A 26,812-nucleotide genomic window follows, 5' to 3' on the forward strand; every position below is an offset into this window, starting at 1 on the left:
ATAGGGGCATGGACTATGAGCAAGAGGTGAGAAGGTCAAGTGCATTAGATTTCTATTCCATCCATCCTCAAGCTCTAGGGCTGAGAACTACAGGTATTCTAGGTGCCCAGTGGGTTTTCAGGTAATTAAGCTTTTAAAGGATGAAGTCTGCCAGCTTGCAATTTGAAGGCAAGCAGGCAAAAGCTTGTGAGAGAAAAAAGATACGGCCTTAAGGTGCTTGCCCAGAAGCTTTGAATTTATCTGATCTAACCAGGTCATGACTTGAGGGGGATGAAATTCTGCTTGTTAAAATAATCACTTACATTTCCTAACATTTGGGTAGAAGACCTCAGGGAAAGGTAGTTCTCTTTAAACTCTGCGGATTTGTGGATTGCATCCCCTCACAGGTGTAGCCCTTGGAGACTATGTAATTAAGAAAATGGAATAGTATAGGAACATCTGCATACAGAGTTAAGATGATTGGAACGAATCACACATCCGTCATAGAGGAACTGATGTTAGGCATATATAATCATAGCTTGATTATCAAACTATCCTAAATAGAAATAGAAGTGGGATACAAAATAAAGAGAGCTTTCTGAGCTAAGGGTTAAAGGACAAATAGAAAGCAGGTGTTCCTAAACAGAGCTTTACTGTTGCATTTATCTGCACTACTCGTGTAATTTAGAAAGAGATGCATTCATTGTATAGTCTTTGTGGAAGCATGGTTTTATTTCTCATCCTTGTTCTCCTTTCCTTTTTCAATTTGACAGATACAACCTGAGTCCCTACTTGTGCAAAACAGTGCACTAGATGTTTTTTGGATACAAACATAAGTAGGACATGTAAGCCTCTACTCCCTCGTAAGAGGCCATAATGCTTGTCAAATTACAAAGTGTAGTAGAAAGCCACCAACACACAGAAAGAGGTACAAAAGGTATGATTTGAGGAATGTGAAAGAGGGGTTATCATGTGTTCCTCTTACAGAAACCCTTCATTAAGAGAATCACCTCAACTCAACAAGAGGCTCGATGAGACGAGAACCATAACTGTAGGTATCAATTAAATTAATGATGCATTTTCCACAATGACTCCACAATTAGTAGGAGAGCCAGATAGTCCAAGATTCAGAAATAGAAGATTAAATACCCTCCTCCTTAAAATTAATCCCCATGACCCGAGCTTTGAGTCACACAGGTACCCTAATCCCTTAGCCAATGTCTTCAGACTACAGCCTGTTAGACTCTGATCTAGTCCCTTGACCTACGTACCTGGGCTGTATGTATGCTCTTAACATGTTTTGTCTTGATATTCTTCCTTCCTGTGGGTGCAGAATCTCTTTATTGCTTTTGTACTGTCCAGGATGTCTCTTCTATTTCTTTCTTTGAAAAGCAAGCTATACCACTTTCTTCCCTCAGAAACAAAACTTGAATTCAATTGCTTTTTCATGAGGACTAAAATGTACAATCCTAAATACAAATGTTAGGGGATACCTGGAGTCCCCTTATAATTTGGGATATCTGGAGTCCTGAAAAGACAGTGATAGAGGATGCATGTAAGCCCTCCTGCATACCTTGTAACTGTGTGTTCAAGGGAGCTGGGATTTTTTTTAAGTATTTATTTATTCATTTGTTTATTTATTTATTTAGAGAGAGAGAGGGAGAGAGAGAGAGCAGGGGAAGGGGCTTTCTCTCCTTGAGGAGAGAGTGTGAGGAACAAAGACAATCCCAAGCAGATTCTGCACTGGGTGTGGAGCTGAATGCAGGGCTTGATCTCATGACTCCAAGATCATGACCCTGAGATCATGACCTGAGAGGAAATCAAGAGTCGACGCTTAACCAACTGAGACAGCCAGGTGCCCCAAGAGAGCAGAGATTTGAAGAAGACTTCAAATGGTTGGTAGCATTTGAAATCATTTTAAAGCAAAATGTGGTGGGGATATTTGTATAATAAAATAGGCTTATGCATAAAGTATGGTGTTTTTTTCTAGACACTGAGAGTATTGTAATATTTACCTCATCTACCCTTCATGTGTGGGCTATCCAAATGACCGGCAAGTCAATCTAAGCCCAAAACTTCTGTCCCTGCTGCTTGGGGCATTGACATTAGCTGTTTGATCAGTTCATTCTGTTTCTAGTTCTCAATTTAAAAAAAAAAACATTAATAAATAAGTCTCACTTTTGAACATTCTACATAGGGTTTTAATTTTCTTGCACCATTTTAGGAATTGGATTAAATGTTAGTCAATTGAAAATCTGTTTTGGAATGGAGTTAGGATAATTACAAAGCTTTGTGCAGGGAAATTTTGTGTGGAACTGGTCTCCTTCTGAATTACATTGTTATTTTTGAGGAAAGAGGGCAAGTGATTTTTTTCATTAGCTAGCTCAGTGACCAACACCATCAGCTGGCTGGACAATTTCCAATAATTAAAATTGTTTCCCAAGTATACCCTGATAATCAACCACAAAAATATCATCAGTGATCCTCCCATGTTCATTTTGTTAGGGATCAGTTGGGGATAGTCCCCGACCTTAGAACTGAACACATGGAATGATATCTTACCACCTAATTTATCACAACATATTCTTGTGTGATAAAAGATGTCATCCAAATGACATAGTTTCTGCGTTATGTGCCGTGGGCGTAGTCCTCAGAAATGGAGTTGAGGAGCGGGACCAGATCCAGCGATGTTACCCATCAGTGAACTCCTTCCTGTTCAGCTCCATTGGATCACTTCATTTTGAGTACCATGGCAACTCCATCAGTAGGATTCAAAAGAGAGCCTGAAGCGTTCAAAAGATTGACTCAGCACCCTTAGCGTCCTTACTTTCATGTGCACTGGTGAAGAACTGGGTCTCAGACCAAGAGCCTTTCTCAAACCCCCACCCTTACAGCCTCACCATAATTATATGCCTTGAAACCATCAAGGTAATTTCATTATGCCCTTTGACTCTATTCAAGCCAGTCACAGGAAGAAACCCCAGCCTCCTAGGTCATGTCCTAGCATAAGCCACTCACTATCCTTTCACTTGTGTAATAGGAATAGCCACTGAACTATTCTCCCTTTTTTCACTTTATTCTTAACAGTCACTACACACAGCATCCAGAGTGATCCATCTAAAACAAAGTCACCTATGCCTTTGCTCAAAATTCTCCATGGCTTTCTCTCCTTGAATGTAAGATCCATAAGGCAGAGATCTATGTTTTTCTTTGTAATGTCTCCTGTTGTCTGTACAAAGTGTAAAACAGCATCTAGTGAACACCCAGAAAATATTTATCAGATATATAGATAGATAGATGATAGATAGATAGATAGATAGATAGATAGATAGATAAGGGACATTTCCTCTTCTCAAGGCTGCCTTCTACTGACTTGGTTCATGTCCTTATTATCTAACTTGGCTTATTTTTTCTGTATTTAGCTACAGTAGTATGTGCCTATAGTTCTATAAAAACTAGAAAACATAAATAAAAATAAAGAGAAAAATAAAAGTTATATAGAATCCCATCATCCAAAGTTAACATTTTGGTATCTATTCTTCAAGTATGTCCTGTAGTAATAGTGTCTGCCATTATAGCCTGTCCCTGATCATACTCCTATATCAATCACAGCCTCAGTGTTGCCACCAGTTGCATTGGTTTCCTGTGGCTGCCATAACAAATTATCACAAACTGGTGGTTTAAAACAAGATAAATGTATTTGCTGACACTTCTAGAGGTCAGAAGTTAAGGTGCTGGCAATCTTATGCGACCTCTGGTACTCTAGGAGAGAATCCCTCCTTTACCTTTCCAGTTTCTTATGGTTGCTGGCTCTCTTGGCTTATAGCTACATCTCTTTGATATGCCTTCACATCGACGTCTCTTGTATGTGTCTGTTCTGCTCTGTCTCTTAGAAAGGTTCTGGTCATTGGATTTAGTCTCTACCCAGATAATACAGAATAAACTCATCTCAAGATCCTCAACTTAATTACATCTGCAAAGACTCTTTTTTGAATAATATCACATTCACAGATCCTAGGGATTTGATGTAGACATATATATTCCCCCCCCTTTGGGAGGGGTCATGTGTCACCATTCAACCTACTACACCAGCATTAAATTCCCAAAACAACATAAATCTCTCTGTGACTACTGTGGGTTAAAAATCCTTCTGTGGTTCCCCGTTGCCTAAGTATTCCAGACTCCTTTGCATGGTGTGAAAAGCATTTATGATCTGAACCCTGCCTAATCCTCCAGGAAAACAGGCTTCATAATGGCAGACAGTCCTCTGTGGCCACTCCACCCCAGTGATGTCTAAAGAGACAAATAGAAGATGGGGGATCCTTGGGAAAACTGGACTGCTTCCTAATCAGACAGCTAGAAGTACAGAATATGGAAATTTGGTATTCTGTGTAAATGTGACAATTTGAATTCATCAGTGGGTCAGAGCATGGATCATGGAGATTAGTTTACACTTGTGTTTTTCATCACCTGGAACAATACTTGACATTAATAAATTATGAATATATTTCGTTGAAAGGAGTGAATAGATGCAAGCATTGAATTCATGGTTCAAGGACTCAAATTCTTTTTCCCACCCAGTATTTGCCTTTCTGCTGCCCCTCCTAGCTCAAGTTGTTTTCTACACATTTGCTTTTGAATCTCTCTTTTAGAAGAGTATTCTTATTTATGTCTCACTGAATTAATTTCTCCAAAAAGGAGCCCATTATTCCTGCCTCTCTCTATTGTTCAGATGTTGTATCAGTGCAGGATGATAGGAGCCAAGGTAGAAGCTATGCTAAGTGACAAAGTGTGAAGTGTGAAATTCACATGTATTACTTAGTCATTTTCTCTCTTCTGTCTCTTTTTCCTAATGCATTAAAGGTAATAGTCTGAATCAAGCCTCTGCAGTTGTTTACTCCTTTCTGACTGAATTAGCTGGGGCAGCTCAGTCTCTCTGATTTATTGTTGAGTCTCATCTACTTTCCATTGCTTTCAGGAATATTTTTTTTCTTTCATTCTCTTAAAAAAATTAAAATTGCCCACAGTCCTCCTCCATGGTTACTTGGTTTGACAAATTTATCAGAAAATGTAGAGAATGGCTTAGAGTAGATTGTATTAGCCCTGGTGTATTTGTGATACAAGATCATTAAGCTTACAGGAAATTTTTCTGAGATGGTGAGCAACAAAAGCCCAGAAAGAAGCAGAGCAGGAGCTGGGTACAAGGGCAAGTGGTAGTGGGGGGTCTGTTCCAGTGCAGACAAAATGGGGGTGCAGGATATTTTCTTTTGAGGATTTCAAAACAATAATACTACCAAATAATGTCAGTCTACTTTTTTTTTTAATTTACAGTTTACTTTTTTAGAGAAGTTTTAGTTTCACAGCTCAATAGAGGGGAAGGTTTAGAGATTTCCCATATGCCTCATGCCCTCCAAACCCACAGCTTCCCCATTTATCAGCATCCCCCACCAGAGTGGTATATTCATTACAACTGATAAGCCTATAATGACAAATCATAATCATCCAAAGTCCATAATTCATATTATGGCTCACTCTTGTCTTCTATGGATTTGGGTATTCTATGTCTAATGATCAATCCATCATTATGGTATCACACAGAATTTTTCACTGCCCTAAAAATCCTCTGTGCTCTGCCTATTTAATGCTCCACCACCCTCACACCCAACCCTGAAGACCACTAAATCTGTTTTATGCTTTCCAGCATGCCATATAATTTGAATCATACAGTATGTAGTCTTTTCAGATTGGCTTCTTTCATCTAATAATAATAATAGAGCATGTTCAGTTTTGTAAGAAAGTGCCAAACTGTTTCCAAAGCATACCATTTTGCGTTCCCAAAGTAATGAAAGAGAATTCCTGTTGCCCACATTCTTGCCAGATCTGGTGCTGTCACTGTTCTGAATTTTGGGCATTCTAATAGGCATGTAGTGGTATCTCTGTCTCCTTTTAATGATCACTGTGAACCGATAATTCTAAACAACGTCAGTGATAAAACACTCCTTCACAGAAAAAAATATATTTTGTTGGTCTAAATTTTAAGCAATTATTCCAGTTATTGTTACATTTTAAAATATAGGTATAAGATCCAAATTAGTATATATTTATTATTCTTTAATAAACATTGTGTTCTACATGGAAGGTAATCATACTAACCTACCCACATTAGTTTTGTTTTTAAGGTTCAGAATAGTTTAAGATTGCTGCAGGCACAGTGCATCTCTAAGGCTTATAGCACTATATAATTCTGCATTTAAAAAGTAGATTCAGAATAATGATAGTGCAGTGACTATAAAGACCAAGATACAGCACTTGAGTTGGTTTAATTCTGTCATTGTATTTGACCACTTGGAACTTTTTATTTGTGTTCAAAATTTTTCTACTGAAGAAACACTGAAAAGTTGAAAACATATCAATTTGGAAGAAAAAGACATGGAAATTATTATAGAAAGGAATTTTTATGACTCTGGCAAACTTACCCTGGAGTTTAAGATTTTTCTTAATTATTTGTCTATTGCTTCATGTGAAAGAAACTTTTGAAACTAACATTAATAAAATGTTTTCTTCAACTATCAATAAAGACAGATTAAGATCAACAAATCTGACTATATTATCTGCTGAATAAGAATGTGCAAAAAGGATCAATTTGGATGAGATCATTTACTAATTTGTAAGGTATAAAACCAGAAACTGTCATTACTGCATCCAATATATAGGTATACAAATTCTCCCTTTGTCTAAAAACATAAATTAATGTACTTAATATTGTTATTATTTTTTCTTTTTTAACATTGTATTATTTTTATTTATCAACTAGCATGATTACATATATGAATTTCAATAAAGGAAAATGTCAGTTTGCATTTTCTTCCCCTCTTCCAGCTAGTATTATCTCTGACTAATCTTTCTATTATTCAAAATCTGTTGTTGTATGGAAGAGGCAAATGTTAAAAAAAAAATAAACTGTTCTGACTTTCAGGTATGCTGGGAACTTAAGCAGTGAGGTTAACTTGGTTGCTAAAAATGTTGAGCTAGGAAGGTAGAGGTTTCAAAGAATATCAGCACACAGGGAAGGAGTTATAAGAACATACCAACTTAAATTCAGTAAGAAAGAGCCAACAGTGAGCTATGGCAGGATCTTTCATTTCTTATTTGAGGCCCCACCTATACATAAATGATTATCTCCAGGACCCTATCTCTCTGATGATGTCATCCTATTTCCTTCTACAGTACAAAACTTTTGGGAATCTTGTTCCAGTAACCAATTGGCTTTAGGTTGCCAGCCTACAAATATATAGGTCTCTAATTTTGAGACAATTGAAATCATTTGGTAAATATAGAATATCAATATATGAACAGAAATATTTAAGTTAATGATGGGTCTTTCTTTTAATCAAGACTAAGGGAAAATTGGGTGCCTGGGTGGCTGATTCAGTTAAGCATCTGCCTTCAGCTCAGGCCATGATCCCAGGGTCCTGGGATTGAGCCCTACATTGGGCTCCTTGCTCAGCGAGGAGTCTGCTTCTCCCTCTCCCTCTGCCTGCCACTCTCCCTGCTTGTGCTCTCTGTCTCTGTCAAATAAATAAATAAAATCTTTATATTAAGAAAAAGACGAAGGGAAAATTAATGGAAGATTTTTTTTTTTACACATTGTTGATGTGTCTGTAAGTGAGTAGTTGAGAGTAAATAGTTTCTAATTGAGAATTGCTCTCTATATTCCAGCAAGGTGGGACAGATTCATTTAACACCTCCTTTGAAGACCTGGAGCTGCTTCATAAAGGGTCTAATGTGGTGGGGAAGATGCTGAAGACACCCATCCCCTATGTCAGTAACTACCTGAGTTACTTCAAAATAATCCTAATACTTGGCTGGGTTTTAGAAGAGCTAATGAATATAAACAAACAGGCTTGTCAGCATCTGGGAGGAATTGGCTGAAAGAATTTGCTAAATCTACAAAACAAGTAAATCTTTGCTTAAGACTTGCACATGCCATTAATTAAACATTTTTATTGTGTGGCTTGTTTTCTTTTTCTTTTTCTTTTTTTTTAAGGGAAAAGAAACATCTTCCATTATATGAACAGGTCTATAAATAATGAATGGATTATCCAATTTTAGCTGAATGTCAACAAATTTTAGCTGGATTCTGCAGAAACACAGTGCCATTTTACTGCCTGTCATTAAAAGAAAAGGGTTTTAACACTTTGCTAAAGGAGGCCACAAACAAGAGAGGGAACATAGGAGCTAGAGAGCATTGGTTAAAAGGCAAACCACTGAAACATTTTTCCATATCTGATATATGTACCAGTTTTTTTCTTCCAAGGTCCAAGTATAGAGCTTGACTGTAAAATTTCATCAAGGTAAGTCCAGATACTGTTTTAAGCACTATTAGACATATGAAGTAAGTTCCTTGAGGACAAAGATTAAGTTAGGTTGTTCTAAATTATATGCTCTGTTACCATCATCACCACCATTGTTTGCCTGAGTCAATTGTCTTGCTCTTGATAGATGCTTAATGATAATTCTAATAGCCAATAAATATATATATTCACCATGAACCATGCATTGTGCTAAACACTTTAAATACTTTGTCTTATTTAGTTCTTACAACAAACCTATGAGTTAGGCAGGATTGTTATGCTGTCTTAACAATTCATGAGAAACAGTTGCTTTATAAGCTTGTACCAATTAAGATAAACTTTAGATCTAAGAATCTGACTCAGGATTCAAAAATAAGTTAATCTAACTTATCAATACGTGGCTAAGATTTATTATATAATAGTCAATAAATATTTTTTCCACTGCTCCTCAATGTCCACCCCAGTTGCCCAGAACTCCCCACACTGATCTCTTGCTTGAGTTGGTTCTTCCATTTTCCCTCAATTTTCTCACTACTCCTAGAATACAGAACAAACATCCTTATTTATAAACTATGGCTTAGAAATGTCATATAAAATGGTAGTTCTAGACTGTTAGAAAAGTCTATACTCTTCTGTTAATGCCTGCCAGCTAATACAGCAAGATGGTAGGAAGAACTTTCTTAAAGGAAAGTTCTGGAGTTGGCCCTCATTAATATCACTTCTATTTATTTAGGGATTCTTACAGGTAACAACTTGAATTATTTAAAACAATTTAATGAGGATTACTTATTGCAATGTGGAGTGTCACATCTCTCTTTAAGTCTACACAGTTTGAACTCATGTACATCATGGTTAGTATTATTACTAAAACACTAACATATTTTATTGGAACCTAACATTTTCTCGAATGCTTACTATATACTAGTGAGCACTTTACATGAATTAAATGATCTAATCCTTTGAATAGCCTAAAATCCTAGTATCTTCTTAAATTTATAGCTAAGGAAGTAAGACACAAAGGCAAGGCCAGCCTGTAGTGAATACCTTCAGGAGTAAGATAATTCCGGAGCTGTGAGAAGCATTGGTGACTGGCTGTTCACAGCTGAGTTCCTCTCTGAGCAATATCCTCAGCAGAGAAAGCATAAAGCCCAAAATCATGTCCGTTCCTGAGAGGTAGCCTACAGCCAATGCCTTCAGGCCTATAAAAATCTGCCCCACCACCCTTACCTTAAGAAATGCATTTGTGAAGATCTGCCCCAGCTCTGGAGCTCCTAATGAAACTGGCTGAGGTCTTGTTGAAAATGCATCACAGCCCAACTCTTCCTTCTGCCCAATCCTAGTGCCTTCACACCCTATAGGCGTCATTCCCAGGGGCACTCCCTAATAAACTTCTTACACTTGAATCTCCTCAGAGTCTATTTTTGAGAAATTTACCTAAGACAGTTGGTAGCAGAAGTGGCCCAAGGGGAAAAAAACTCTTCAATGGGCTTTAGACATGAATTAGCCATCTTGCAGGCAATAAAAGCCCTAGTGTTTGGCGGAGGAATGACCAGCTCTAACAAGCTATAACAACACAATTGTTAACACTTTCAAAGTAATGATTTGGACCAGAAACTGGTGGAAGGGAGTGTTGGTAGAAGCAACTGGTAAATACTAATTATAATGACAATGTAATCTGATGGCTTCTGCTTAGTGCCCAGGATGTATTGCAGAAAGACAATAGAAAACTGAGAATGATTAATTACCAGCTGAAAGGGAAGTTAAAGGGTCTCATTGGCAGCATATAAAGAGACTTAATCTCTTGTGCCTGAAGGAGGAAAACTGAGGCTCCCTTTTGGGACTTAATTTTAAGAGTTGTAGAACTCCACTGAAGGTTGACTTATCAACCTTAGCTAATCAGCTATGCAAAGGTAGGGGACCTAGTTTGAAAGAAATGGGATCCTAAGACTTGGCACAGGGATATCTGGGTCTATGCACTCAAAAACCTTGAAACCACAGATTCCCTCTAAACATTCTTCACTTGTAGAAGTGGCCCATTCCTCCCAGTTCAAGACCAGAGCTCTCCCCTTGTCTGAAGAAAATTCAAGGGCCCTGCCTTGCAGGATTTATCTCCACCTCCCTTCCCAGCTGGCCATCAGATCAAAAGCTAGAGTCAAATCACCATATAACCTGGCCAGAGAACTGCTGGATCTTCTAGCGGAGAAAGGAATTGTATCCTGAAGGAGTTTCAGGATATAACCAACATGTAGTAGCTGGAGCCAGAAGAAAACATATGGGACAGGATTCTGAGGATGCTAGATTAATAAGGGCAGAACACAGAACTGGATAATGGAGTTTATTGATATGTTAGCACTTTCCTGTGGTATAGGATTTAATACCTGGTAAGGATTTCAAGAGATGCTGCCAACGAGGTAGGATGACTCCTAAAGAATCTTTTAAAACTGATGTAGAAATTCCATAACTGGCTAGAATAAAAGATGGTACTGAAAGAAAGAATCAAAAGACTTAGAGAATGAGCATGCTCTAATGGATATATATTTAAGGTTGGTAGATATACCAGTTAAGTGATTCAGCAGGAGAACCCATAAGGTATTCCCTGTACTACAGTCATAGGGAATGTGCTAACGAAAAGAATCATTAAATATCATTGAGAAGCTCAGTGGTGGCTGTCCTCCAAAGGCCAGGGCTTACAATAGAAGTTGCTGTTACACAGCTGGACTCAGTAATAGCAATAGTAGAGGCCAGTTGGTAGAATTTTCATTAAAAGCAAGGTCAGCACAAATACTATAAGGAGCATATTAGTCTGCTTAGGATGCATAATGGAATACCATGAACTGGGTAACAGAAATTCATTTTCTTATAGTTCTTAGAGATAGGAGTCCAAAATCAAGGTATGAGCAGAGTTGGTTTCTGGTGAGGTCTCTCTTCCTGGCTTGCAGGGAGACTCCTTCTGTGCCCTCACATTGCCTTTCCTCTGTGCATACACAATCCTGCTGTCTCTTTCTCTACTCATGAGGACACCTGTCCTATCACATTAGGGCTTGACCCTTATGACCTCATTTAACATTAAGTACCTCCTGAAAGGCCATATCTTCAAATATGTTCATGTTGGAGGCTAGGGCTTCAACATATGAATTTGGAGGGGACACAATTTTATCCATAACAGTAAACATCTAGGTTAGCCACTATGTGGTCTGACTATTTAGAAAGCTATGAAAGTGGCTAATAAGGCATGTCATCCTGGTAGCCTGTTCAGATTCTGGAGGTAACATATTTCATACTTAGAAATATTCTTCTGACCCATTTCCAGGTGATGCAAAAATATTAGCTGGGTCTCAAAATAAGAAGGAGGTCTCTAATGGGTTTAGGCTATTGTATAAGTAGTTCTGCTACTTGAGCTATAAATCCTGCAGATCCTATGGTATTAGAAATATCTATGATGGGTAAAGATGTCATATGGAATTTTTGGGAGGCTACAATAGGAGAATCAGAATATAGTGTGGGGCAGCACCAGTAGTATTCTGAAATCCTGACAAATGGGTGTCAAGTAACCTTGTGTCCATAATTTTCTATCATGAGCTGGGTTCTATCAGACCTACCAAGTCGTAAGATAGATAAATCTGGGAGAAGGCATAAATAAGCTGTACAAGCAGGTGGTCCAGACCCCATATCAACCACCAAAATTACATGGGTTCCTCTCCTTTAGCCCACCTCTGTGGCTACACGGAGGAATCACTTATCACCACCTGACAGAAGAGGAACAAAGCCAAATTTCAGCTACATTAAAAGGGAAGCAGTAACATTAAAAGGGAAAAGGGAGGTAAAATACTCCCAGTGCTCAAAGTTTTGGCTGATGTAGTTTTTTCCTCTTTATATAGATAGTGTCCTGGGGGAAGAATATACACAGTGATAATGGACAATGACAAATAATTTGTCTTGTTGCTCAGGACTTTGAAGAAAAATTATTGAAAGATTGGGAACAAAGAATTCAAATAAGAGGAATGTGGATGGACCTGTGAAAGTAAGCATGAAGTGCAGGGATCGTGATGGATCTTGATGTCACATGTTAATGCCAACACTAATCAGAGGACATCTGTCATAAAACAGACCCCAAACAACCAAGTAGAATAACTTGGCCAGTCTTTATATTTGGTCATGCTGTGCTAGCACAATGGATTTACAAAGCAGACATGGTGGTAGAAATGGAGGCTATACATGGACTCAGCAGCATGACTTTAACTCACTAAGGCTGCCTTAGCTACTGCTAATGCCAAATATCCAAACCTCCATTAACAAAGACCAATACTGAGCCTCCAATATGATACCCCCTCTCAAGAAGACCAACCAAACAAAAAGCAAAACAAAACAAAACCAGCCAGCCACTTGATGACTTGATGACAAACTGATTACAACTGGACTTCTTTCACCCTAGAAAGTACAAAGATTCATCTTGGCTAGAATAAACGCACAAGATGGATATGGTTTTGCCTTTCCTGCTCTCAGGGCCTCAACCAACACTATAATCTTAGGGATTACAGAGTATTTCATACTCCAGCACAGGACTATACATAAAATCATTTCAGTCTAACAATCCTTCTTTACAGTAAAAGAGGTGACCATTGACACATGACTGTGGGATCCATTGGCCCTATCACATACTATACCACCCAGAAGCTTCTGTAATGCTTTTTTTTTTAAGATTTTATTTATTTATTTATTTATTTATTTATTTATTTATTTGAGAGAGAGAGAGAGCACAAGCAGAGGGGGAAGAGGCAGAGGAAGAAGGAGATGTAGACTCCCTGCAGAGCAGGGAGCCCAATGAGGGGCTTGATCCCAGAGCCCTGAGATTATGACCTGAGCCGAAGGCAGATGCTTAACCACCTGAGCCACCCAAGCACCCCTCTGTGCTGCTTTTTTTTTTTTTTTAAGATTTTATTTATTTGTCAGAGAGAGAGAGAGCAAGCACACAAGCAGGGGGAACACCAGGCAGAGGGAGAAGCAGGCTCCCCGCTGAGCAAGGAGCCTGACTCAGGACTCAATCCTAGGACCCTGGGATCATGACCTGAGCCAAAGGCAGACACTTAGCCAACTTAGCCACCCCCATGTCCCCTTCTGTGATGCTTTTTAAAGGCATTATTGAGGTGTCTGCTTAAAGATAAAGCACCATTATCAAAGATGCAGAATACACACAAAATCACCCATTTTACAGGTTTTTGTCCTCAGTTAGTAAATGCATTAGTCTAGGAATCAAGGAGTGAAATTAAAGTAGTGCTGTTTACCATCATTTGAGGTGACACTTTTGGAGAATTTGTGCTTCTCAACCTCACAGCTCTGAACTTTGTAATTTTAGAGACCGTAGTTCCCAGAGGGAAATACTTTGACCATGGGCAGAGGAAAATGTCTTAATAAACTTTAAGTTATGGTTGTTGCATGTTACTTTGGTCTCCTTATACCAAGAGATCAACAAGAAAAGTGTGGAGGAAGGAGTAATTGATTCTGATCATTTACCTGCTTTGGGGTAGCTTTTATACACTATAAACAGAGAAGAATATGTTAGACACCCAGGTCACCCACTATAATGCCTCTTGCTAAATTTGATAGTAAATACACAAGAGCAGTGGCCATGGCCTAAGGAAAGCATGGTCACCAAGGACTCAGATCCCTCAAATCTGATGAGGGTATTCATCACCTCCCCAAATTAGTTTTGATACCAACAGAAGCGTTAGCTGCAGAGAATTGAGAATGGATAGTAGGGAAGAGGCATGATGAATTTAATTGTGTCTTCAAGTTCAGCTGCAGTAGCAGAGCCTATAGTTATTCCACTCAACTTTCTATTCTAAATTTCTCTAGTAAAAGAGAACAACAGAATCCTAACGGTGCCATTGCCACAAATTACACGAAACAATTGGATCTGAGTGGTACACATGGTGGACCACAGAGAACACTGTGTGCCTCACTAAGATTCCACCTTCATGACTAACGTACTCATTCCCCCAGCTGTTGGAAATAGTTGACAGCTGACAGCTATCAGCTCAGACCTTCTTGGGGATTTTCCTCAGTTGGAAAGAGATCACCTAGCTCCTAAATAGGATCATCTCCAGGAACTACTTGTATCCAATGACAGATCAGTATAGAGATATAACGGTTTGGCAGCCCTGCTTCACAGAGTAATCCCAGTAAATCGTTCTAACTCCCAAGCAACCTGTGGATTTCTCTGTTGTGCCTGCATCATATTGATTGAACTCCTCCTTCTGCCTCCTCTTCCTCCTTTACTCCCCTACATGTTTTGACTCAACAGTGCAATCATATCCCTGTATCAGAATCTGGTTCCCAGGCAATTCCTCTAAAACAGGGGCAGAGGATAATTATAGCCCAGGCGGCCTAAATCCAGAGCTTGTGCTGACTGCCTTCTGAGTAGCAGGCTGAATGCCTTCTCTCTCCCCACTCCCCATTCAGTTTTGACCAAAGCCCCTTCTGTGACATTCTTTTGATGTTTAGTGGTGTGATAGATATAGTTTATTTTTCTCTGGTAGTGCCCATAGGTTGCACTGATTTCCAAAGCCTGCACTGGAAAACATTTAACGAGGGACAAACTCCCAGCTGAACCCTCCTGTGTGTAATGACAGTAAAAGTCACCCTTCCATCTGGCTGGCTGATTTACTGCCAGTGTCCTTGACCTCTCTGGAGATGGAGCAAATAACTGTAGACAGCTTTATGTCGCCATGTTATCACCATTAGACAATATCTTATGTCATACTTCCACATGCCAGTGATCAGTAATGGGGTCTTTGCCTGTGAAGGGTGCATGCTCAGTACTGACACTGGGCATATTATACACATTTACACATTTGAGAGTTAAAGGAGTTCTTCATACATAGGCAGATTAGGGGTTTTTTTCCTAGTAAAAGAGAACAACAGAATCTTAATGGTACTATTCCCACAAATTATATGAAACAATTGGATCTGAGTGGTACAAGGATTTCTTTGATGGCTTTGAGAATGGTATACTAGAAAAACCAAAACAGGGTTGAAGTTGAAAAGACCGGTTCTAACTCGACTGTCTGCCTGGGTGGCCCTGAGCAAGTGGGTTGATCTTACTCTGCTTCACTTTCACCTCTTCTACAATGGCGCTGGAGAACAAGGAGCACCTCCTGGATTTTCAGATAACTTTCACCCATTTTGGCAGTGCCCTTTTTCTACCTGTTTGAAAAAACCCACAAAGACCACTTCCAAACAGAATAAGGCATTTTTTCATATCTGCTCTAAAGGAAGAAAAAATAAATGTTTCTAGCTAGGATGGGTGCAGATTTCTCCAGACCACAATACTTCCCTTGGTGTATATATTCTGCTTTATCATTTCTAGTCAGTGACTGTTCTAGATATAGAAAATGACAGGACCTTATACCAGCCACTCATGTGCCTGGAGGATTAACTGGACGATATGGCCCAAAAGTGTGAGCACAACCACATATTACATTAAAAAGGAGCAGGTGTGTGTGTGTGTGTGTGTGTGTGCATGTTTGTGTGGGGGGGGGGTCAAAGGACAATGCTAGACTTGCCTACCAGCCATTCTTCTCAATATAGAACAATATTTAACTCCAAAACACTTCTTCCTATGGGAATTTCATCCTGATATATATTTATATATCCTCAGCTCTATATTTCTAGACCTTCTCAAAGTGAGGGAAAACAAAACAAAACAAAACAAAACAAAACACTGAAAACATCATCAAAAAGCTCCTAACAAAGAAAAGCCCAGGACCAGATGGCTTCGCTGGTGAATTCTATCAAACATTTAAAGAAGAATCAATGCCAGGCCTTCTCAAACTCCTCCAAATAATTAAAGAGGAAGGAACCCATCCAAACTCATTTATGAGGCCAGAATTACCTTGATACAAAAGTCAGGCGAAGACATCACAAGAAAACTATAGGCCAATATCCATGATGAATACAAATGCAAAAATCCTCAACAAAATACTAGCAAACTGAATCCAACAGCATATTAAAAGGATCATACACCATGACCAAGTGGGATTTATCTGTGCGAAGCAAAGATGGTTCAACATATGAAAATCAATTAATGTGATACACCATATTAACAAAATAAAGGCTAAAAATTACATGAGTGTCTCAATAGGTACAGAATATGTTTGCCAAAATTCAACACTCTGTTATAAAAAGCTGGCAATAAACTAGGAATAAAAGTAAATTATTTCAATATAATAGAGGCCATATATGAAAAGCCAAAAGCTGACATCATTAATAGCTAATAATCTACTTTGAAAAAATGAAAGTTTTTCCTCTCAGATCAGGAAAAAGATAAGGATGCCCTCTTTTACCACTCCTATTCAATATAGTACTAAAGTCCTAGATGGAGCAATTAGGCAAGGAACAGAGATACAGAACATCCAAATCAGAAAGCAAGATGTAAAATTGTCCCTGTTTGCAGACAATAAGATCTTGCATAGAGAAAACACTAAAGAGTCCACCAAAAAACTGTTAGAACTAATCAATGAATCCAGTAAAGTTGCAGGATATAAAATCAACATACAAAAATCACTTGTGTTTCTATACACTAACAATGAATTATCTGAAAAGGAAATTAGAAAAACACTGCCATTTACAATGACATAAAAAAATACTTTGAATGAATGTATTTGAATGAATTAACCAAGGGGGTGAAAGATCTGTATACTAAAAACTGTGAAATACCGCTGAAAGAAACTAGACAAGATACAAATAAAATGGAAACACATGTTTATGGATTGGAAGACCTAATACTGTTAGAATGTCCATACTACCCAATGCAATCTACAGATTTAATGCAATTCCTATCAAAGTTCCAGTGGCATGTTCTACAGAAATAGAAAAAAAAACAATTTAAAACTCATATGGAACCACAAAAGGTCAGGAATAGCCAAATTAATCCTGATAAGTAAGAACAAAGCTAGGAGCATGACACTTCTTGATTTCAAATTATATTCCAAAACTATGGTAATCAAAAATGTATGGTACCAGCATAAAAACAGACATATGGACGGATGGAACAAAACAAAGATTCCAGAAATAAATCCATGCATATATAGTCACCTGATCTTCAACAGGGTGCCAGGAATACACAATGGGGAAAGGATCATCTCTTTAACAAATGATGTTGAGAAAATTGTATATCTACAGAAAAAAAGAATAAATTTAGGCACTTATATACACAAATAAATTCAGCATGGATTAAAGATTAAAATATAAGACCTGAAATGATAAACTCCTAGGAGAAAAAAAAGGGAAATTGTATAATACCGGTCTTAGCAATGATTCTACCCATACTGCAACAAAAACACAAATGAAACAACAACAACAACAAAACAAAAATAAACAAGTGGGACTACATCCTACCAAAAAGTTCTGTACAGCAAAGGGAATAATCAAGAAGCAACCTGAAAGCTGAAAAAGCAACCTACAAGCCAGAGAAAATATTTGCAAATCATATTTATGATAAAGAGTCTTCAAAATATATAAGGGACTTCTACAACTCAACAGTCAAAAAACTAATAATCCAAATACAAATGACCTAAGGACTTGAATAGGCAGTTTGCCAAAGAAGACATACAAATGACTAAAAGGTATTTAAAGGAAAAAAAGGCTTAACCTCACTAATCATCAGAGAAATAACAATCAAAACCACAATGAGATAACACCTCACACAAAAGACAGTAAGTGTTGGCCAGGATGTACAGAATTTGGCACCCCTCTGCACTGCTGGTGGGAAAGCAAAATGGTGCTGCTGCAAAGGAAAATGGTGTGGAGGTTTCTCAAAAAATATAGAGAGAACTATCATATGATCCAGAAATCTCAGTTTTGGGTATTTAGCCAGAAAAATGAAGATTGGGATCTTGAAGAGATATTAATACTCTTATGTTGATTGCTGCACTCCTCACAATAGCTAAGTTCTGGAAACAACCTATATCGACAGAGATGAATGGATAAGGAAAATGTGGTATATACATAAAGTGGATATTATTTAGCCTGAAAATGAAGGAAATTCTGCAATATGCAACAACATGGATGTACCTTGAAGGCAGTAGGCTAAGTAAAGTAAGTCAGCCACAGAAAGACAAATACTACATGATTCCACTTATATGATGCATCTAAAATAGACAAATTCATAGAATCAAGGAGTAGAAGGGGTTGTCAGGGGCTTGGGAAAGGGGAGAAGGGGAGTTACTAATTAATGAGCAGAAAGTTTCAGTAAAACAAGATGAATAAGCTCTAGAGTTCCACTCACAAATTGTAACTATGGTCAACAATGATGTATTATGGCACACCTGGGTGGCTCAGTTGGGATAGAGTCCTGCATCAGGACTCCCTGCTCAGCGGGGAGCCTGCTCCTCCCTCTGCCTGTCACTCCCCCTGCTTGTGTTCTCTCTCTCTCTCTGATACATAAATAAATAAAATCTTACAAAAAAGGATGTACACTTAATTTTAAGAAGGTCAATCTCATGTTAAGTGAGCAAAAACAAAGAACAAACAAAAACCCTGGGATCTAGGATTTAGGATTCAAAACCTTTAGAATCCAAGCTGTATTATTGTTACTTTATCTTTGACCACTATGGTATTCCCCCTCTGAACCATAAGTTTATATGTGTTAATAATTTGGAACATAAAATGTTTGTGAGTTTTTTGGTTTGTTTCTCCTCTTCTTGTCCACCCTTCTCCTGCTCCCGTTCATCTGCATTTCCTGAGGAGAAACCATCGCTGACAGATGGGCTAGAATATGGGGCCTTATTCTTGATCATCCTACCTGTCCAGTCACAGACTCTTAAAATTCTGGGACTGAAGTTTCGTGACATAGTTTACCAGTGAAGCAATGCTCGGTTCAGTGATTAAATACCAGAAAAGAAGGATATAAAGGGTCAAGTCATTTCATTAAATAAATAAAGCTGTCTGGTTAATATATAATGAAGAGGAGTATTTGTTCATTACAGATTCAATCTCATCCTCCTTCCTACCTGCTCCTACCACCTGCTCACGAACAGGCTTCCTTTCTTCTGCATCTCCCTGGCTTTCCTAATAATAGTTCCAAAGGGTGCTCAAGTTGACTAGGACTCACATGTTAATAAATCCAAAAATCAGGAGTACATTTAACTTACTTATTCCTGCTTAGAGGCACAATGCAATTACCAATTTACTAGAACTTCATCCTACGAGGAAGAGACTAGTAATGAAAATTCCTAGCTAGAAGAGCTTCTTTGCAAGATGCAAATGAATAAGTGTCTTATTACAGCTACACGGGCAGAAACTGATCCCCTCAAACACATTGAATAATTCCACATAAATCTTGTACGGTACCAAGGTCTGAATGATAGTAAGCGGCAGGCCTGGAATTCAAAGACAGATCTATTTGAACCCAAAGGCCATGGTCTCTTGAAGAATATCAGTCTGCCCAGTATCTTCTAAACTCACTTAAGTTTGGTCCATAGATGTTTTTGCTTACTGCTGAAGTCCCAGCACCTAGCTCAGTGCCTGATACTTAGGAGACTTTCAATAAATAGCCATTCAATGAATGAATACTTCTGTACACATGAGCATCTCCTGAAGGGAGCACCGTGACCTTCTATCAGGAGAGGCCCTACATAATCAGCAGCAGAAACTTGTATTTTTGTATTTGGTAAACGCATAACCAGATAAACAGCTTTAGATCTGGATTGAACTTTCAGTGTCATCCAATCCCACCTCTGTATTTCAGGTGAAGAATCTAGACCAGAGAGAGAGGAAGCAGTGTGTCCTAAGCCTCATAACTAATTGATGAGCAGAATAGAATCTGATCTCAGGTTGTTCAGCTTTGTTTGGAAAAGGTTTCCTGTGCCTATTGAAGGTGAGGAAATGACGAGCAACCTTTCAGCCAAGTGGTAGTGGTTGAGGTGACCTCTCAAAATATTTGATCAAAACCAAATTATTGTAGTATAGTATAGTTATTTTTAATCCGTTTGTTTTTTTAACTTTTAAACCAGGTTGTAAATGAATTATGCACCACCATGACAATATCAGAGAATCTGACTTTGACTATATATTTACCATTACCAGTATGTGTTTTACACATATTCCTATCTTTTCACCATGTTAATTGGCATCCTTTGCTTTCCACTTAAAGGACTACTGTTAGCATTCCTTATAAGTGGTGATGAACTCCCGTAGCTTTTGTTTGGTTAGGAAAGTCTTTATTTCCCCTCTCATTTCTGAAGGACAACATTTCCAGGTAAATATACTGGGTTGCCAGGGTATTTTGTTTTGTTTAATGTGAAGAAAACAGAACCCTCATGCATTGTTGGTGGGAATGTAAATTGGTACGACCATTGTGGAAAACTCTATGGAGGTTCCTCAAAAAAATTAAAAATATAATTAACATATAATCCAGAAATTCTACTTTTCACTGTATGTCTGAAGGAAATGAAATCCCTATCTCGAGTGAGCTATCTATATCCCTGTTGGAGGAGGTCATCAAGAGGATATGACTTCTGGGTTGACCCCTCTCTGAACCTGGGCAATCAGGAGGCTTCTCACCCCCTTCCCCGTCCTTGGAATGTACGTTCTGCCCACCATTCCCATAGATGGAGCTCTTTCAAGGATGCAGCCTTGAGAAAGCAATGCATTGTTAAGATCATCTGGACTGAATACTTGACTGAACTCAGTTAAGGACTCTATATAAACTTTAAGGGTGAGGAGGGAGATCTACTTGTCTTGTGGCCACACAAGACAAACCTCACATGTAAATTCCCTTGGTTATTACACCTGTGGCCTACCAGTCTGAAGTGGCTTGCCTCTTTCTTTGGTTTCTCCTTGCCCTCTGTGTACAGGGGCATGTTTTAGATTTCACCCAGGAAATTCCCGAGTTTGCAAACCAACAATGCCTGTGTCCATTGTGGCATTATTTACAAAAGCAAAGATGTAGAAACAATTTAAACTGACACTGACAGATAATTGGGTGAAAAAAAAAAGTGGTATATATACAATGGAATATTATTCAGTCACAAAAAAGAAGGAAATCCTGTCATTTGCAACAACATGGGTTAACCTTACAGGTACCACCCTCAGTGAAATGAGTCCAATAGAGAAAGATAAATACGATATGATGTCACTTATATATGGAATCTAAAAAAGTAACCAAACTCATAGAAAAAACAGATTAGTGGTTACCAGAAGTGGGGGAAAGGGCAGGGGGAAAGGTGGTCAAAGGTATAAACTTCTAGCTTTATAACAAATAATCTGGGAATTTAATGTATAGCATGGTGGCTATAGTAAATTATACTGCACCATATATTTGAAAGTTGCTAAGAGAGTAGATCTTAAAGTTTTCATCATAAGAAAAAAAATATATGGCTATGTGAGGTGATGGATGTTAACTAAATTTACTGTGGTAATTTCACAATAATAAATACAACTGTCAAATACTTATGTTGTATACCTTAAGCTTACACAATGCTATGCGTATGTCAATTGTATCTTCATAAAACTGGAAAAAAAATGAAAAGGTGTAAAAGAAATAGAAAAAAAATTTAACCCATCCTCCTGCAAAGACACCAACCAATCGGAATAAATGCTGCCCAGGACATGATGTCATGCTGGTCAGAGCAAGAACACCAACCTCACATTATGTGTGTCTGTGGGCTGTTTACTTCACATCTTCTTGTTCCTCCTCTGCTCAAGTTGGTTAGTTCATCTGTAAGGATTTATTATCCTCCACTCTCTCCTTGACTCTCCTCTCATGTGATCAAGAGGAAAGGCAGTAACAAAATGCTGTGTGGGAAGAAAAAAGGCAGTTCCATGAGGCTAATGAGATGCTGGGACTAGGGCTGAATCTTGAGGACCCCATTGCATAAGGAGATGCCAATGTTGGCCTGAGAGTGACAGGGAAGCTTCTGGGGGTGCCACGGAAAACCTAGAAGGCAACCTGAAGTCCATTAGTAGATTCCAACTGTTGATGAATACCTTACCACCTGTGCATCCCAGGAAATGAACATCTTTGGGGCACAAAATGTTGAGATACAAAGGATGGATGTGAATACCTTCCCTTCTAGGTGTGTACTTGGGCCCTTTTCAAATTGACCAACACACTGGCTGCCCTCATGGTAGACTAAAAGGACATTTAATAATACGAGACATTACGCTGATATTGCTCTGAAAAAAATGCAATATGCAAAATAGTAATAACTTTCCATAAGAAGTAAAAGAGCAGAGGGAGCAAGATGGCGGAGGAGTAGGAGACCTGGATTTTGGTCTCAGGAATTCACCTGGATAGGGATCAAACCATTCTGAACACTTACGAACTCAACAGGAGATCAAAGAAAAGAATAGCAGCAATTCTCTGAACAGAAAAGCGAACACTTTATGGAAGGTAGGACGTGCGGAGAAGTGAATCCGAGGCGATATTCGGGAGGATAGACAGTGGGGGAAGGGCCTCCATCGGCCGCTTCTGGCAAGTGATAGAACCGCGGAGCACAAAATCGGACCTTTTAGAAGTCGGCTCCGCTGAGGGACGTTGCTCCAGTGGCTAAGCGGGGGGTGGAGCCCTCGCGGGACAATGTGGTCTCAGGACCCTCGGGGTCACAGAAAGACCGGGGGTGCCTGAGTGGGGCAGAGCTCCCAGGTATCGGAGCGGGGAAGCCGGCTGCAGAGACAGAGCCGAGGCGCGGGCTCTCAGCTCGGGGTTGCCATAAACTGTGATCCGCAGCACAGTAAGGCCACTGCTCCTCCAGCAGGGACTCAACAAGCGGCAGATCCGGGAAGACTCCCCATCCTCCCCCAGGAGGAGCGATGCGGGAGAGCACCGCAGGGATCTGCTGGGTTTGGAGACACCACACGGGGTCGGGTGTCAAAGAGAGAAATGCTCGGTCACAGGCTGGGTGAGCATGGAGTGCAGCTGGAGACCGGGGAGACGGGAGTGATTGACTGCTTTTCTCTGGGGGCACACAGAGAAGCAGGGGCCCCGAGTTCTCGGCTCCTCTGGGGTTGAGGTTGGGAGGCCGCCATTTTCACTCTTGTCCTCCAAAGCTGTATGGAAAGCTTGCAGGGAACAAAAGCTCCCAAGAGCAAACCCGAGCAGATTATTAGCCCGGACCCGGCAAGGGCGGGGCAATTCCGCTTCCCGCAAACACATTGGGAACAACAGCAACAGGCCCCTCCCCCAGAAGATCAGCAAGAACACCCAGCAAGCCAAGAACACGTTTATGGATCAATGAGAATGGCAGAACTCCAGCACTAGAGGAATACTGCACATAGAATCCATCGCTATTTTAACATGAGTCTTTAGTCTTTCAAAGTTAATTTTTTTTAATTTTTCTATTTCACTTTTTCAACCAACATCTTATCAATCTGTTTTTTAAAAAACATTTTTATTTTTCATTTTAAGAGTCATATTCTATCCCTTCATAGTAGTTACCCTTATTTTTGGCTTATATATATAAGTTGTTCTCTCTTTAAAATTTTGAGATACAGTTTCTTCTAACAGATCAAAACATACCCTAAATCTCTAGTGTATGGCTTTGTTCTAGTCGACTGCCTGATCACATTCCCTCCCATTTTTTTTCTTTATTTTTTAAATCCTCTTCTTTCTTTTTTCAAACAATATCTTATCAATTCCTCTTACAAAATTTTTTATACTATTCATCCTTAAGTCATATTCCATTCCATCATCATATCAACCCTTAATTTGTACATATATAAGTTTTTCTTTCTTTAAAATTTTGGGAGGTACTTTCTTCTAACAGACCAAAATACACCCAAAATCTAGTGTGTGGCACTGATCTATGCACCAACCTGATCATATTTGATCATATTCTGTTTTTTTTGTTTGTTTGTTTGTTTTCTGTTTTGGTTTGTTTTTATCTTTTTCTTTTTCTTTTTCTTTTTTCTTTCTTTCCCCTTCTTTTCCCCTGGATTCAGGTATTTTCTGATTTGTTTAAAGTATATTTTTGCGGACGTTGTTACCCTGTTAGCATTTTGTTCTCTCATTCATCTATTCTCCTCTGGACAAAATGACAAGATGGAAAAAATCACCTCAACAAAAAGAACAAGAGGCAGTACCAACTGCCAGGGACCTACTCAATAGGGACATTAGTATGATGTCAGACCTAAAGTTCAGAATCATGATTTTAAAGATATTAACTGGGCTTGAAAAAAGCATGGAAGTTATTAGAGAAACCCTTCCTGGAGAAATAAAAGAACTAAAATCTAACTAAATCAATATCAAAAAGGCTATTAATGAGGTGCAATCAAAAATGGGGGCACTAACTGCTAGGATATATGAGGCAGAAGAGAGAATCAGTGATATAGAAAACCAAATGATGGAAAATAAGGAAGCTGAGAAAAAGAGAGATAAACAACCACTGGATCACGAGGGCAGAATTTGAGAGATAAGCGATATGATAAGATGAAACAACATTAGAATAATTGGGATCCCAGAAGAAGAAGAAAGAGAGTGAGGGGCAGAAGGTATATTGGAGCAAATCATAGCAGAGAACATCCCTAATTTGGGGAAGGAAACAGGCATCAAAACCCAGGAGGCATAGAGAACCCCCCTTAAAATCAATAAAAATAGGTCAACACCCCGACATCTAATAGTAAAACTTACGAGTCTCAGAGACAAAGAAAAAATCCTGAAAGCAGCTCGGGAGAAGAGATATGTAGCCTACAATAGTAGAAACATTAGATTGGCAACAGACCTATCCACAGAGACCTGGCATGCCAGAAAGGACTGGCATGATATATTCAGAGCAGTAAATGAGAAAATTATGCAGCCAAGAATACTATATCCAGCTAGGCTGTCATTGAAAATAGAAGGAGAGGGGGTGGAGCAAGATGGTGGAGGAGTAGGAGACCTGGATTTTGTATGGTCTCAGGAATTCAGCTGAATGGGGATCAAACCATTCCGAACACCTACGAACTCAACAGGAGATCGAAGAAGAGAGAAAAACTCTCTGAACAGAGAAACAACCACTTACTGGAAGGTAGGACGTATGGAGAAGTGAATCCGAGGCGATATTTGGGAGGATAGACGGCGGGGGAGGGGGCCTGCGTCAGCCACTTCTGGCAAGTGATAGAGCCGCGGAGCACAAAATCCGAACTTTTAGAAGTCGGCTCCGCTGAGGGACGTCGCTGCAGTGGCTAAGCGGGAGGTGGAACCCTCCCGGGACAGTGTGGTCTCAGGACCCTCGGGGTCACAGAAAGACCACGGGTGCCTGAGTGCGGCAGAGCTCCCAGGTGTCGGAGTGGGGAAGCCGGCTGCAGAGACGGAACCGAGGCGTGGCCTCTCAGCTCGGGGTTGCCATAAACTGTGATCCGTGGCACAGTTGGGCCACTGCTCCTCCAGCAGGGACCCAACAAGCAGAGCCGGGGAGACTCCCCTTCCTCTCCAGGGAGGAGCGGCGCGGGAGTGCACCGTGGGGATCTGCTGGGTTTGGAAACTCCACACAAGGTCAGGTGCCAGAGATAGAAACACTTGGTCACAGGCCGGGTGAGCACAGAGTGCGGCCGGAGAACAGGGAGATGGGAGTGACTGACTGCTTTTCTCTGGGGGCGCACTGAGGAGTGGGGCCCCGAGTTCTTGGCTCCTCTGGGCGGAGATTGGGAGGCCACCATTTTCACTCTCATCCTCCAAAGCTGTACCGAGAGCTTGCAAGAAACAAAAGCTCCCGAGAGCAAACGCGAGCCAATTGCTTAGCCTAGACTGGCAAGGGCGGGGGAATTCCACCTCCGGCAAAGACATTTAGGAACCATGGCAACAGGCCTCTCCCCCAGAAGATCAGCACAAACAGCCAGCCAAGACCATGTTTACCAAACAAGGAAAATGGCAGAACTCCAGCGCTAGGGGAATACTGCACATAGAATTCATGGCTTTTTTACCGAGATTCATTAGTTTTTCAAAGTTAATTTTTTTAACTGTTTTTTTTTTAATTTTTCTTTTCCCGTTTTTCAACCAACATCTTATCAAACCCTTTTTTAAAAAAAAAATTTATTTTTCATTTTTAGAGTCATATTCTATCCCTTCTAGTAGTTACCCTTATTTTTGGCAATATATATATAAGTTGTTCTCTCTTTAAAATTTTGAGATACAGTTTCTTCTAACAGATCAAAATATACCCTAAATCATTAGTGTATGGCTTTGTTCTAGTCTCCTGCCTGATCACACTCTCTCCCTTTATTTTTTAAATCTTCTTCTTTCTTTTTTCAAACCACTTCTTACCTTATCAATTTCTTTTATAAATCTTTTATAATTTTCATCTTTACAGTCATCTTCCATCCCTTCATTGTATCAACCCTTATTTTGTACATATATAAGTCTTTCTTTCGTTACAATTTTAGGAGGCGCTTTCTTCTAACAGACCAAAATACGCCCAAAATCTAGTGTGTGGGACTGATCTATGCACCAGCCTGATCATATTTGATCATATTCAGTTTTTTCTTTGTTTTGTTCTGTTTTTGTT

The sequence above is a fragment of the Callorhinus ursinus genome, unplaced genomic scaffold (assembly GCF_003265705.2).
Source record: "Callorhinus ursinus isolate GAN/ISIS: 27379988/994484 unplaced genomic scaffold, GSC_fseal_2.0 scaffold20, whole genome shotgun sequence".
In the NCBI taxonomy this organism is placed as follows: domain Eukaryota; kingdom Metazoa; phylum Chordata; class Mammalia; order Carnivora; family Otariidae; genus Callorhinus; species Callorhinus ursinus.